The 6,000-nt window shown below is 40.5% G+C and overlaps 1 pseudogene across 1 annotated transcript; it reads right to left on the reverse strand.

The window, feature by feature from the left end:
- Window positions 1–4,436: 4,436 nt before the first annotated feature.
- Window positions 4,437–5,691, reverse strand: LOC308250659 (E3 ubiquitin-protein ligase makorin-1-like; annotated as a pseudogene). The gene has a single exon. The product of its transcript is annotated as an E3 ubiquitin-protein ligase makorin-1-like (transcript).
- Between the last annotated feature and the right edge of the window lie 309 nt (window positions 5,692–6,000).

Genomic DNA, 6,000 nt, shown 5'->3' on the forward strand with positions numbered 1-6,000 from the left:
TGTTCTGTTGGCACCTGAGAAAATTATACCACATCAATAAATACTCTACCATCCAAATAATTGAGGCTACATCATTCCCTTTTATATTGTCTACCTGACCCTACATAATTTGCTTTGGGTAGATCAAATCAGGGTTTTTCTACAGCCAAAATAAATCACCCAGATGTTATGTTAAAAAAAAATGGTACTTTTTCTCATTCAATCTTGTTGGAAGGTCCTAAAAGAAGAAAACTAAGAAAAGATTCTTCTTCTATTTTTCCTCCTCCAAGTCTTTCCACTCACACAATTCTCCTGATGAATGAACATAATGGAGAGAGGAGGCCTTTGTCTCCCCAAAGGGGGAACATATTCACTCTGAAGACATATGAGTTAAAAGTAGAACATTCAGCATCCCAGGGAACAGTGTTCTGGCTCCAACTAGCACAGAGCACACTGTAATTTTACATTTTGTGCTAAATGACTGAACTAATAAGTTGAGACCAAGACCTCACTCAGAGAGAAAGTTAGATAAATTCTAAAGAAGGAAAAAAATGTTCTTTCAATATAAAAGAATATTCTCCTCCTTTGCACTATTTTTTAAACATAATTAATGAAGAAAAATCACTAAAGTTAGACTAATTGCCAGAAGGATTGTACTGTTGGATAAGACAGAGTCACACTAAAGAATTCTATAAAGTGGCACATAGTTACCAAAGACACAGGTATACTTCTTCTAATACCTAGATATTGGCAGAAAATGGAGATTACAAAAAAAATGCTGTTACTTTTGGTGTTAACAAACCCTAATAGTCAACAGTTCTAAACATATAAACTACGTGTGTATCACAGAAATGAGTTCCAAACAAATGCATTTATATTCCTCCTCCTGCTTTAGGCCTTCTTTTAAACCCTCCTGACAAGTTAGGAGACTATTCTTCTGCTATTTACAAATATTTATTTAGTGCTTATGGTGCACAAGGAATAGCCTCAGTTCCCTAAACATGTCTCATGGAAGAAACAGACATGATATACTTCAGTAGCTTCCCCTTTGTGGTAAATTATTTCTGTCCCAAGATTATAAATATGGGCACATAATGACCTGGGCAAAAATAATCATCTCCCCGGCAGTGGGGTACAGGAATGTGACCTGAGCTGGGCTCTTTCTAAACAGAATTAGATTTATCTTTTCTCATCTGTTGGAAGTTGTGGAGATGTGACTTCAGAATAACTAGGTGCCTTGTCCTCTGTCATGTTGAAAAAATGCCCATGAAATAAATTGAGACTATGCAGAGATGAGAAACTTAGAATATGCCAGGATCGCGGAGCCCTGTTTTAGTTCCTAAGGGACCCAGATTGGCTGTGAGTCCTGAAGATCTTTTATTTCTGTAAGCTACCTCCTTTCCTTGCTAGGTATGCTACCTCATGCCACACACAGAGAACAGTTACACATGGATGGCAAGGTTCAGTGGAAGTGGTATGTCATTTAAAGCTCCTAAACGGGGTTGATATGATACATGACAGCCATTCGACACATATGGTTACAGGCACTTGAAATGTGGCTAGTTAAAAATGGGATGTGCTGTAAGTGTAAAATATCCACTGGAATTTGAAATCTTATTTTTAAAGAATGAAGAAAAAATATCTTCTTATAATTATATTATTTATATTAATTCCACCAGTTTTGTTTTGTTTTTTAATGTGGCTACTTAAAAATTAAAATTATATATGTGGTTCAAGTTTGTGGCTCACATTATGTTTTCATGGACAGTGCTGATCTAGAAGAAAAATGGATATAATTCTCAACTTGGTGTAAGCAGGGATTTCTTAAAAGGGACATACAAATTACTAACCATAAAAGATGATACATTAGAATATATTAAAATTAAGAAATTCAGCCCTGGCTGGTGTGGTTCAGTTGGTTGAGTGTCATCCATGCACTGAAAGGTCGCAAGTTCAACTCCTGATCAGGAACATATGCAGGTTGCAGGTTTGAGTCCTGGTGGGAGTTCGTATGGGAGGCAACCAATCAATGTTTCTCTCTCACATTGATGTTTCTCTCTATATATGTATCTCTCTCTCCCTCCCTTTCTCTCTAAAATTCATAAAAATCATATTTAAAAGGAGAAAAAAAGAATTTCATTTTATTAAAAAACATGATTAAGAGCTGTCAAAGTGAACCATGAAATGGGAGAAGGTATTTGCAACTGGCAAAGATCTCATATCCAGAATAAATAAATTCCTACAAATCAAAAGGAAAAAGATAGCTCAATGGGCCATACATTTTAACAGACATGTGATAAAGTGACCAATACATTTGTAAAAAACGGCTCAATAGTATTAGTCATGAGGCCAATTGTAGAGAGCACCTGGGAAGGCACATGAGCATTTCTTTAATTATTGTCAGCTGAATCCAGTAGTGTTGGCAGAGCCACATCCTGGAAACACACCTTGCCAGAGGCAGGAGTGTTGTCCGCCTGACCTTCAACTCCAGGTGACAGGGGGTGGGTTTCAATATCTAAATCCAGCCAAGCACCATGAACAAACACGATTATCCAGGCCCACCCAGAAGTGAAGATACAAAGAAGCCACAAGAATGCACATAATATCCTTTGTCTTGGCTTTAGTAAAACTTCCTGGTATTTTGCTGTATAAAATAAACCTGCTGTATTGGCTCTGGGTCACTGTCTCTCCATCAGAGGACAGCTGTCCCACCCAGCCCCAGCTTTTTCCTTCTATCTCTTTATCTGTCTCTTTCTTTCATTTTCTCAATCCCCAGCAGCCCCTATTCAGGAACCCGACCGCTCTCTAGACGCACTGGACATGGAAAAGAAATACTAATAGCCAATTAACACTAAAACGACCATGGGGTATTAATTCCCAACATCATTGGGGCTCACTTGAGCCCCAATGATGTTGGGAATTACCAGGAATGGGAATTACTGACAATACCAGGAATGGTAAAAACGTGGAGCAACTAGAATGCCTATATTCTGCTGCTGGGAATGTTAGTTGTTGCATCTTTTTTGTTTGTTTTTGGTTTTTATTGTTTTATTTTAGGGAAAAAAGGCAGCTGTAAAATACAGAGACCTCTGTAACAATGACTTGTTTTTTCTTAAAGGGAGAGAATGATTGGAATCCAAGGAATCAAAGCAGTAGATGGGACAAGTCAGAGCATCTCCAAGTTATTTTCAGGAAACAGCAACCAAACACAAGCTAAATATTCCAAACAAGGAATTCTTCTAACAATGTGCCTTGTCTTGTTAGATTACCAACACCTCCCCCCTTTAGTGGGAAAGCATAATTTATTACTGCAAACAAATGATTCCACTATAAGAAACACCCTAGAACAAAGTTTTGAATCAAATCTGTCTACCTGCAAAGCACAGGCATGGAATGAGGCAAATACACACACACACACACAAATAAACAAATACAAAAACCCCTCAAACGAGGACAAAGATTTGACAAAAGGCGCCTGAACTGTAGAGTGCAAAGGATCATTAAGCATTAAATGCAACAGTGTATGCAAGACCCAGTTTGTGTTAATATATGGGATAACCAGATAGTTTTACCTTCTATAGCTAAGCCCATTTCTTTATATAGACAAAGATAGCACTGCTCTAGTAATAACTAGCAACATACTGCTTTGTTCTTTAAGATGCCACACTAGGCTGAACCACTAAGCCAAGGTTTTCCACTAAGGCTAAGAACACTGCATCTTTGCAAGGATGAAAAGCTTACCACACACTCACACTCACACATACCAAATCTATCAGCTCTTGGGAGTTAACCTCAAGTCTGCATTTCATTTATGCCAGTATATCTTTTATACCAGTATGTGTTCTTCCAGAATATTCCTGTCGTACTAAACACAGCAAAAATCTCAACACATTCGCACCTGGTTATGGTTACCCAGTAGTTATTACTTGTGTGCAATAAAACAAGAGACCGAAACCACAGAACAAGTGCACAGGGTGGGGACTGCTGGATAAGGAACAGATATAAAAACACAGATGTGCAGATTTCACCAGAAACCTCAAGTATCCACCTCTAAGTCTGTAGCATAGGCTACTTGCCACAGTTCAGATCCTTCGCCCATCACCCCTCTTCTTGGACCCCAAAACAGGGCAAATGCTGCTACTTTTGAACGCCCTCCAACTGTGTGAATCTGGTTGAAAACAGATGATGCAACAAACCTACACCAGCTGTTTGACTGTTAAATTTGTGTTACAAAAAACAAACTTTAAGGTTTACTATTGTAACTTTTTAAACCCGAGAAAACAACATGCTCCTTGGGGAAAGGTGAAGGAGTGAGAAGACAGGCCTTGGGGAGAAGTATTATGATGGCACCTGGAGTTGCTAGGCCTGCCAGGAGAAGCATGGGTACTGCCACATCACCACAGGGGACAGTTACTGTCTGGGGCTCAGCAAACCAGTTCACAAACCACGCAAAGCTGCTATAGATCTAAGTCATAAGAGTCTTCCAGCTCATCATGAAACAAGTCCGACTCATCTTCAGAGTCAGTCAGCTCATTGCCCCACCTGCAGCTAAAAGCATAAGCAGCATCTCATCCAGCTCAAAGGTGATAACCTCTTCTTCATCATTGTCAAAGGGGTTGCTCTTCTCTCTTTCCTCAATGAGCTCCCAGAAGTGGTTCCTTCGTAGGCCCGGTGTCTGCTTGATAATCCCACTTTCTGCCTCTGTGGCTCCTCTCTATGGCCATCAGGGTACACATGCTTGTAAAGACAGTTCCCTCCAAATGGGCAGCTCCCACATCCTTCATCAAAATACCTGCACACCTTGTTGCTCATTGCCTCCTCATATTTCTGAATGAGTTTCTGCTTCTCTTCTTTCTCCTCCACCCAGTACTCACTTGGAATGACAAAGTTAGAAGTGATCCAGCCTTCTGGGCAGGACTTAATGGTCTTGCTCTCAAATTGCTTAGCACTTCTCCACTTGTGAATATACTTGAGACAGTAGGTGTGGTTGGAGTTGGAGAGGATCCAAAAGTGGTGCTCACTGAGGTTGGCTTTCTCATAGATCACCTGTACACAGATCCCACACACTTTGTCCTTACTGTGCTAGAAAGCAAATGAGAACTCCATGTCCTTCCCATGGCCTCAATGCAAGATTTTATGTGCTGTGATCTCTGGGTGGAGGATGTGCAGCCCACACTTGTCACAGGAGTCTCCATGGAGATACGCACAGTTCTCTCCATAGGAGCACTCTTCAACCTCAGCATGGGGCAAAGCTACTTATCTGTCTCCATTGCTGTTGGCACCTTCTCTGATTCTTCTTTGGTCATTGAGACTGGAAGGGGTGCTTTAGTGCACCCCAACCTCAGCATAGGGGCAGTGTGGCTACAGTAGGGCTGGCCAGGAACAAACTCAATGGCATTCCCTCAGTCTTCTGAACCTGCTCTTGCAGTTGCAAAGTTTGAATTTCTTGACTCAGCTTTGCCTGTATTCGTTTCAACAATCAGTCCAACTACTGACGAGAGAGTTGAGGAAGGAGCAAGAGGTGATACTGCAGTTAGATCTTTAGCAGTTGCTTCTTTCTTCCTGTTTCCATGGTTTGCTATATTCATATCCGCAGCCACCTCCATGAACATGGTACCCTCGCTGAGAATATTTGAACACTACACCATATGGACTTTCAGAGAGGTCATGTGAGTAGCGACAGTTTTCTCCTTCCTTACAAACTTCATGCATGGAATACATAAAAGGGTGGTCTTGGAAGGAGGCAAGATGACGTGGGTATCCTTTGTGCCTTAAAGCATTCTAGGACAGAGCAGTTGTTGCATCTTTATGCAAAGTTGTTGGGTAGTATTGACTAAGTTAAACATACACATATCCTAGGGATATGCACAATAAAAATGCAGGATATCCACATACCGAAAGACATGGATGAGAATATTCATATTGGTCATCTATCTAATAATAAAGGAATATGCAAATTGTCCGAAATGCCGTCACAGTATCAGCAATGACCAGCAGGCTGCGTGGAGCGACCAAGACGGC

This window comes from Plecotus auritus (genome assembly GCF_963455305.1).
Source record: "Plecotus auritus genome assembly, chromosome: 6".
Classification (NCBI taxonomy): Eukaryota; Metazoa; Chordata; class Mammalia; order Chiroptera; family Vespertilionidae; genus Plecotus; species Plecotus auritus.